Source organism: Rhynchophorus ferrugineus, unplaced genomic scaffold, assembly GCF_030347505.1.
Source record: "Rhynchophorus ferrugineus isolate W39M unplaced genomic scaffold, kcgeb_rfMv2 rfM607, whole genome shotgun sequence".
In the NCBI taxonomy this organism is placed as follows: domain Eukaryota; kingdom Metazoa; phylum Arthropoda; class Insecta; order Coleoptera; family Curculionidae; genus Rhynchophorus; species Rhynchophorus ferrugineus.
This window is the reverse complement of record NW_027473184.1, coordinates 32,501-41,514: the sequence shown is the minus strand read 5'-3', so window position 1 is coordinate 41,514 and position 9,014 is coordinate 32,501. Positions and strand designations below refer to the sequence as shown.

The 9,014-nt window shown below is 44.5% G+C and overlaps 3 non-coding genes across 3 annotated transcripts in view; all 3 read left to right on the top strand.

Annotated features, from left to right (window-relative positions):
- Positions 1–5,118: 5,118 nt before the first annotated feature.
- Positions 5,119–7,107, top strand: LOC143206247 (small subunit ribosomal RNA). Its single transcript, XR_013008234.1, has one exon. It is a non-coding gene; the product is annotated as a small subunit ribosomal RNA (ribosomal RNA).
- Positions 7,108–7,815: 708 nt separating this feature from the next.
- LOC143206246 (5.8S ribosomal RNA) lies at positions 7,816–7,970 on the top strand. The gene has a single exon (XR_013008233.1). It is a non-coding gene; the product is annotated as a 5.8S ribosomal RNA (ribosomal RNA).
- A 419-nt stretch (positions 7,971–8,389) lies between these two features.
- Positions 8,390–9,014, top strand: part of LOC143206248 (large subunit ribosomal RNA) — a 4,098-nt gene continuing 3,473 nt past the window's right edge. The window contains exon 1 of the ribosomal RNA XR_013008235.1: positions 8,390–9,014. This exon is cut by the window's right edge and continues 3,473 nt beyond it. This is a non-coding gene — a ribosomal RNA (large subunit ribosomal RNA).

Sequence of the window (9,014 nt, the reverse complement as noted above, 5' to 3'; positions counted from 1 at the left end):
CAATTAAAGGATTGAAAGAGAAAGGCGGAACTTCCTTCAGAGCTATTAAAAAATACATAGCGGCCAATTACAAAGTGGATGCTGACAAATTATCGCCCTTTATAAAGAAATATATAAAGACGTGGATCGCTTCGGGTGTTTTGGTACAAACGAAGGGCAAAGGAGCTTCCGGATCATTTAAATTAGCGGCTTCGGCACGTAAAGCAGGAGGTACGACAGCCGCAGGTACGAAGAAAAGAAAAACGGCCACTGCCAAAACCGGACAGAAAAATAAACGAAAACCAGTAGGAGGTGCCGCGACAGCTACGACAGCCGGTGGTAAAAAAGCGTCTGCCAAAAAAACCTCAGAGAAAACGGAAAAAAAGACGACCGCCGCCTCCGCCTCAACTAAGAAAACCACAGCTAAAAGTAAGAAAGGTGAATCTGCAACTTTGGCCGAGAAAAAAGCTTCTGCCAAAAAAGCCGTCGAAAAGAAAACAGGAAAGAAATCTACCGCCGCCACGACTACGTCCGCTTCCAATGCCGCCGCTAATAGTTCATCTTCGAAAGCAGCAAAAAGCAACACGGCCGCAAGATCCCCGAAATCGCCTTCCAAAGCGAAAAAATCTAATAAAGCCGGACCTACGAAAAAGCCCAAGGCGCCTAAACCGAAAAGTGCTAAGACGACGACCTCAACTGTTCGTGTTGCCGCTGGTGAAGGTGCGAAAACTAAAAAACCAGTATCACCAAAGAAAAAGAAATAAAACTATTTCTACTACGTATGACGATATATTAAACAGGCGACACATTTCATCGTCAGATCAAGAAGACACGGAGTTGAAAATTACAAATATCCCGACACTCCTGGACGTGCTACGACTTCCCTAAAAAATACGTTCGTCCAAGACCGTATTTTTTTAATAGAAAAAAAAACGGTTCTTTTCAGAACCACAATATAACTTTATAAAAGAAAGAATATTTATATAATTTATTTATTATCTTATTATTACTTAAATGATTATTTTCTAGATAGAGCCGTAACTAATTAGGGAACCGATCGATCGATACTCTAAAACAGTAATAAAGGAATATTCAGTACAGATCAGATTATTTATAAATTTTCTAGTTAATATTTATTCTTTAATAAGAACGCGTATTCTAACTTCTTTTTTATACGATTTTGTTGGCCCTGAAAAGGACCGATATTAAAGGGCGTATGCAAAACTTTAAACGGTTTGCGTTATCTATTTGGTTTTGCTGTCTGTCTTTTTAGGCAATAATACTGCTTGAATGTTAGGCAAGACGCCGCCCTGGGCAATAGTAACGCCAGATAACAGTTTATTCAATTCCTCGTCGTTTCTGATGGCCAATTGTAAATGCCTAGGGATAATCCTTGTTTTCTTGTTGTCTCTAGCGGCGTTACCCGCCAACTCGAGAACTTCGGCCGCCAGATATTCCATTACGGCAGCTAAGTAAACGGGAGCACCGGCCCCTACGCGTTCGGCATAATTTCCTTTCCTTAGAAGTCGGTGAATACGACCGACAGGAAATTGTAATCCCGCACGATTGGAACGAGACTTCGCCTTTCCCTTCACTTTTCCGCCTTTACCACGTCCGGACATGTTAATCTCGATCGTTGTTAGATACTGCTCACCTTTAAATCAAAAACGGTACTGGAAATTTCTTACAGATCGGCCTGGAATTTTGTCCGCGAGCCAAACTCGTTATATCATACGCGACCAATCAGACTCTAACTCGGGCTATGGGCGGGGCTTAGAAGTGTTCCTTCGAATGTTATAAGTTCTAGAATTAAAGGCATTTTTTTAGTTAAGTACTCTTTGAGGTACGTGAGACGTCGGGATTTTTATTTCGAAATGCCACCGAAGACAAGCGGTAAGGCGGCCAAGAAAGCCGGAAAAGCCCAGAAAAATATCTCTAAGAGCGACAAGAAAAAGAAGCGCAGGAGGAAGGAAAGCTATGCGATTTACATATACAAAGTTTTAAAGCAGGTTCATCCCGATACGGGTATCTCCAGCAAGGCCATGTCGATCATGAATTCTTTCGTGAACGATATATTCGAAAGGATAGCCGCCGAAGCGTCGCGTCTCGCCCATTACAATAAGAGATCAACGATCACGAGCAGAGAAATCCAAACCGCCGTTAGGTTATTGTTACCCGGTGAGTTGGCTAAGCACGCCGTTAGCGAAGGTACCAAAGCAGTCACCAAATATACCAGTTCTAAGTAAATTAATTCACATACCTATGTGTGTTTCAATATACTACTTACCTGCAAAATCGGTTCTTTTCAGAACCACAATTGGATATACATTTTAAAAAATGAAATGTTAAACAGTAGCTGACATTTTATAAAAACAGAATTTTCAGATATATATATATATATTGTAGTTATTGTATTGAATTATATTATATCATTATAATCTGTTATATAGTAAGTATATAGAATAAGTTTTGTAAAAATGGTACGGCCCGAGATTGTTATTTAAAAATAAGGTAAAGTATTTCTGGAGTGACTTCGAAAATATGTGTATTCATTTTTATTACGTTTATGACTATATGATAATTAATTTATTTTTCCTAACTGTGGCTAATTGTGGATTGTGGCTAATTTCTACACGATAAGTATTAATCACGGGAACGTCTCGAAATGAACAAATAGGAACTGTAATTAATCAAGAATTTAGAATGGAACTATCGTCCTAATATAATGAGGATCGTCAAAGAGAAGATACTTTTTTTTTCGTTTACTAGGTTGACCTTGCTTGGGGACAGTGGAACTCAGTGGAAAATCGCTGATGGTGGGTGAGGAGGATAGGCCTGTGGTCAGAATCGATATCTTGGAGTACTTGCAGGTCAGAGGCTTGATTCGAATTTTGATAGATAAAAAAGTCAATTATTGTCGGTCGATTGGAGGAGTAGTGAGTTGGTTCGCTTGGAGCAATAAGCCCAAGTTCCAACTCATCTATTATCCCGGCCGATAGTAATTCTTCCAATAGCTGTGTGGTTGATGGCGTTGAAAATGGCCTGAAAATCTCCTTGGTCATCTGAATATGTTCCGAAGAGTATTTCGCCAATGGAGATCGGGTTCGTGTTCTAGTGGAATCCAGACCAGCCAGACGACTGTTATCTTGAGTTCCCCGTACATGAGTGGGGGGAGGAATTGGTCTTTTGGGTTTGGTTGTTTTTGGAGTAGGTCGGCACTTGCATCCCGAGTAATTTGCGGTGTATGGTTCTCAACAGTTGGTGCATTTCGGCGGGGAATTTCTGTCTTTGGGACTTGACGTAGGCCGGAGTGGCTTTACAGTTGGCCGATGAATGACCGTAGAATTGGCAGTTAAAACGTTGAACGCGCCTGCCGTTGCCGCGCTGGGCTTGGACTTTTACCACCTGATTCATTAGGCGGTCGACCGCGAAGATACGGCGTTCCTCTCGAGGAACCGACCAACATGGATTGGATTGAAACCGAGCTTCATGAGCGCGGTTCGGACTTCGAGTTACCATTACGTCGAGAGAGAAATATAATATATTAGCTGACCCCGCAGACACTCCGTACCCTGTACTCAATGGATAAATAAAGGATTCATTCTATCAAATTCTTCGTTCAAATCACTTTCGAATCATCCTTAGGAACATTCTGATATCGGAAAACCTTATCCGTAGTCGATAAACGATATCTAACGGATGAATTATAGAAAATGGCCAATAAGCGGCAAATATCCGATCGTAAGGGTGCACCATCGTTTCGGCGAATCATTCTTTTGGAATCTTACGTTCTACAAGCAAAACATTTATTCATAGGTATATACCGATAATAACGAACGGGCCGACGTAACAACCTAAAATGTCCTGAAATACGTGAGAACAGTTTTACTCCGATCGCCGTATCGATATGTGACAGTATCCATCCTATGAAGGATCTTTACATTCTACTAGCATAATTTTATGGATCGGAATTTTCCGACTTTTAAAGAACGTGATCGGCAGTCTAGAAACGGCCTGAGGACGTATTAACACGAGAGGTTAAAATTATTGCTTTAGAAGTTCACGTTGTCTAAAGCTAAAGTTTATTCATCGGAACATTCCGATAATAACGAGAACGGGCAGACGTAAAAACGAAAAATTTGCGCAACGTCCGTATAAACGATCTGTTCTAAAACACCCATACATTTCCGATAGCTGGCGAGAGACCCGCGCTTAAATCGTGTGCGCTTCTACGTGGGGCGATACGAGAGACGGATACGACGGGTCGGGTCGACCGGCGCTGTGACACTTTTACCGAGTGGCTTTTGATCAGCGAAGGTGGTATTACATATTATATGTTAATATATAAGATCCGAACCGTATTTTTTTATTTATCTAAATAAAAAGCGTATTTCGTCGTGTTATTATATATTCGTAACGCTCTCGCGATTTTGTATCGTCGTTTCGTTGTTCTTCCTGGTCGGTTTTTTTCGATATATCGGGAAGCGTACGACGACGACGACGGTATCACTGCGAGATCGCGAATTCGGCGGGAACATTCGGCTTCGTTAGAAGAAGATGATCCACGATTCATATGCGATTGGAATTATTATTTTTATGGACGTATCGGTTTTTCATCGGAACGTTCATAAAACAGCAACACATTTTGCGATAGCTCTCTGCTCTCCGAGCGAGAATAAAATAAAAAATCACGAAACGTTTCTCGTACGAGGTTTCCTTGTCGCTTTATATATTTCTATCTAGCGAAGGGTTCGGAGAGAATGTTTTTCGAGGTCTTATAAACGCCGAACGATATTTTGCGGCATCCAATTTTCGACGTAGTCGACGATCGTCGTCGATAATCGAGATAATTGGGTGCCTAGTCGATCGGTTGTGTATAAAAAAAACAAAAGATGTGTCTAAGATGATGATATCGTTTTGTTTTATTAGACAACTAATATTAAAATGTAAGAGCGTGGCGCCTCGGACCGGTTTTTCCGTCGTCTAGGCGCGCTATCATGCACCTCCTTTTTATTAGTCGTCGATATATATTATATATCGTCGTCTTACGCACACGTTTCTTTATAAGTCAAACTTATAAAATAAACTGTGTCTGTATTTGTTTTATCTGCTTCGTGTCGATAAAATAATAAGAACAGTTCCCTGGTTGATCCTGCCAGTAGTCATATGCTTGTCTCAAAGATTAAGCCATGCATGTCTCAGTACATACCGAATTAAGGTGAAACCGCGAAAGGCTCATTAAATCAGTTATGGTTCCTTAGATCGTACCCACAATTACTTGGATAACTGTGGTAATTCTAGAGCTAATACATGCAAACAGAGCTCCGACCAGAGATGGAAGGAGTGCTTTTATTAGATCAAAACCAATCGGTTTCGGGTTCGCGCTCGTCATCGTACAACTTGGTGACTCTGAATAACTTTAAGCTGATCGCACGGTCTCGCACCGGCGACACATCTTTCAAATGTCTGCCTTATCAACTGTCGATGGTAGGTTCTGCGCCTACCATGGTCGTAACGGGTAACGGGGAATCAGGGTTCGATTCCGGAGAGGGAGCCTGAGAAACGGCTACCACATCCAAGGAAGGCAGCAGGCGCGCAAATTACCCACTCCCGGCACGGGGAGGTAGTGACGAAAAATAACGATACGGGACTCATCCGAGGCCCCGTAATCGGAATGAGTACACTCTAAACCCTTTAACGAGGATCAATTGGAGGGCCAGTCTGGTGCCAGCAGCCGCGGTAATTCCAGCTCCAATAGCGTATATTAAAGTTGTTGCGGTTAAAAAGCTCGTAGTCGAATTTGTGTCTCGCGCCGCCGGTTCATCGTTCGCGGTGTTAACTGGCGTGTTTTTCGCGAGACGTCCTGCCGGTGGGCTTAGTCGTGTCGCGTCGCCGTCGCGCGTGCGTTTCGGCGTGCGTGTTGTGCGCGTCGTGGTTACGACGGCCCAACTCAATCCTGCCGCGGTGCTCTTTACTGAGTGTCGAGGTGGGCCGGCACGTTTACTTTGAACAAATTAGAGTGCTCAAAGCAGGCTAAAATTTCGCCTGAATACTGTATGCATGGAATAATGGAATAGGACCTCGGTTCTATTTTGTTGGTTTTCGGAACCCCGAGGTAATGATTAATAGGAACGGATGGGGGCATTCGTATTGCGACGTTAGAGGTGAAATTCTTGGATCGTCGCAAGACGAACAGAAGCGAAAGCATTTGCCAAAAACGCTTTCATTGATCAAGAACGAAAGTTAGAGGTTCGAAGGCGATCAGATACCGCCCTAGTTCTAACCTTAAACGATGCCAGCTAGCGATCCGTCGACGTTCCCTAATATGACTCGACGGGCAGCTTCCGGGAAACCAAAGCTTTTGGGTTCCGGGGGAAGTATGGTTGCAAAGCTGAAACTTAAAGGAATTGACGGAAGGGCACCACCAGGAGTGGAGCCTGCGGCTTAATTTGACTCAACACGGGAAACCTCACCAGGCCCGGACACCGGAAGGATTGACAGATTGAGAGCTCTTTCTTGATTCGGTGGGTGGTGGTGCATGGCCGTTCTTAGTTGGTGGAGCGATTTGTCTGGTTAATTCCGATAACGAACGAGACTCTAGCCTGCTAACTAGGCGCTTTTTGACATCCTAAAGGCCCGCCGGCCGCGTTGCTTTCGGGTTTCGCGGTTCGTGCGCGGTTTTTACTGTCGGCGTACAAACTATTCTTCTTAGAGGGACAGGCGGCTTCTAGCCGCACGAGATTGAGCAATAACAGGTCTGTGATGCCCTTAGATGTTCTGGGCCGCACGCGCGCTACACTGAAGGAATCAGCGTGTCTTCCCTGGCCGAGCGGCCCGGGTAACCCGCTGAACCTCCTTCGTGCTAGGGATTGGGGCTTGCAATTGTTCCCCATGAACGAGGAATTCCCAGTAAGCGCGAGTCATAAGCTCGCGTTGATTACGTCCCTGCCCTTTGTACACACCGCCCGTCGCTACTACCGATTGAATGATTTAGTGAGGTCTTCGGATCGACACGCGATGGCGTTTCGGCGTCGTCGATGTGTAGGAAAAGATGACCAAACTTGATCATTTAGAGGAAGTAAAAGTCGTAACAAGGTTTCCGTAGGTGAACCTGCGGAAGGATCATTACAGTGTGTTGTTATGCCTATATATATATAATAGGTAAACGTACAAGTCTGTAAAAATCATTGTCGAACGTTAAAGAGCCATCTACGAAGTTCGGAAGTTCCGATCGAATTTCGACGTCGTCAACGTAGCTGTTTTCGGGTACCTATAATATATGGTTTTAAAAGATGTACGCCCGAAAGCGGAGATATATACGATGAAGATGTTGTTATATAGGACGACGAGTAATAATCGTCGGCCTACGACGGATTTCGTTATAAATGGACAAATCGAGCGCAAAATAAAACGATTTTGCCAATTATATTTCTAATCGACGTTTCGATCCTCATATCGACGAACATATACGATGATCGGTAATGTGATTAGTTTACGAAAATCTTATCACCCTTCGTTTGTTTCATTCCAAAAGGGTGAGATTTAGTTTACGAAAATATTGCCAAACTATGATCAGCGTATGCTCTTTTGTTGTCGTACGAGGTGAGACGACGAAAATTTACAACGAACGTCACCATTTCGAGTAGTCTGTCTCCGCTCCTCTCGTTGTGTGTAGTGGAGAAGACGAAAATAAACCGTAAGAGCGTTTTAAAGTCGACGGCGGCTGCGAAAGGGGCGCAAGCGCTGTCTATGACGTGAGCGCGCGTCGTCGTCGTCGTCGTCGTCTTATAATAGAAACGTTTCGATATGCGTTTAAAACCTAACTTAAAAAAAGATTACCCTAAACGGTGGATCACTTGGCTCGTGGGTCGATGAAGAACGCAGCTAATTGCGCGTCAACTTGTGAACTGCAGGACACATGAACATCGACATTTCGAACGCACATTGCGGTCCTGGGATCTCATACCCGGACCACTCCTGGCTGAGGGTCGTATCTCATTTCAAGACTGCTCGGATTTTCTTTGATCTTCGCGATCGACGAGAAATGTCTGAGCGTGCTGAGCGTATAAGCGCGATTCGATCGCGACGTTCTAAAACGTGACAGCGGACCCGTACGTGTGACCTAACTCTCTCGTACGGGTCGTACGAATATGAAAGGGATGAGACGTGTTTAAAACGGTCGTTCGCACGTTTTTGTGATAAACGTAGCGCGCACCATTAATACGATCGTCGTATCCGATAAAATTAGTTTTTAATCGACGTCGGATCGTAGGTGCGTTGTCTCTCGAATACGAGGGAGAAAACACCGTTTTTCGACGGCGCGTCTTTTCCATTCTAAACTTTTATATTTCGTATTGGCTCCTAATCTTCATTATTATGATGATTACGAGCGCCACGCATATTAAACTAGCGACCTCAGAGCAGGTGAGACTACCCGCTGAATTTAAGCATATTACTAAGCGGAGGAAAAGAAACTAACTAGGATTCCCTTAGTAGCTGCGAGCGAACAGGGATTAGCCCAGCACCGAATCCCGCGACCGACATCGGGCGCCGGGAAATGTGGTGTTCGGGAGGGTCCATTATCTCGACGTTACGTCGCGCGTCCAAGTCCATCTTGAACGGGGCAACAGCCCATAGAGGGTGCCAGGCCCGTAGCGACCGTGACTGACGGCGAGAGGATCTCTCCTTAGAGTCGGGTTGCTTGAGAGTGCAGCCCTAAGCGGGTGGTAAACTCCATCTAAGGCTAAATATAACCACGAGACCGATAGCGAACAAGTACCGTGAGGGAAAGTTGAAAAGCACTTTGAAGAGAGAGTTCAAGAGTACGTGAAACCGTTTAGGGGTAAACCTGAGAAACCCGAAAGGTCGAAGGGAGAAATTCATTCGCGGCTCGTAGTAGGCGGCGTGCGATCGCGTGACACGTGACGTTTCGGCGTTGCGCGCGCCTTTCGTACGTCGATCCGGCGACGAACGCGTGCACTTTTCTCCTTGTAGGACGTCGCGATCCGTTGGGCGTCGGCTTAAGGCTCGAGGTG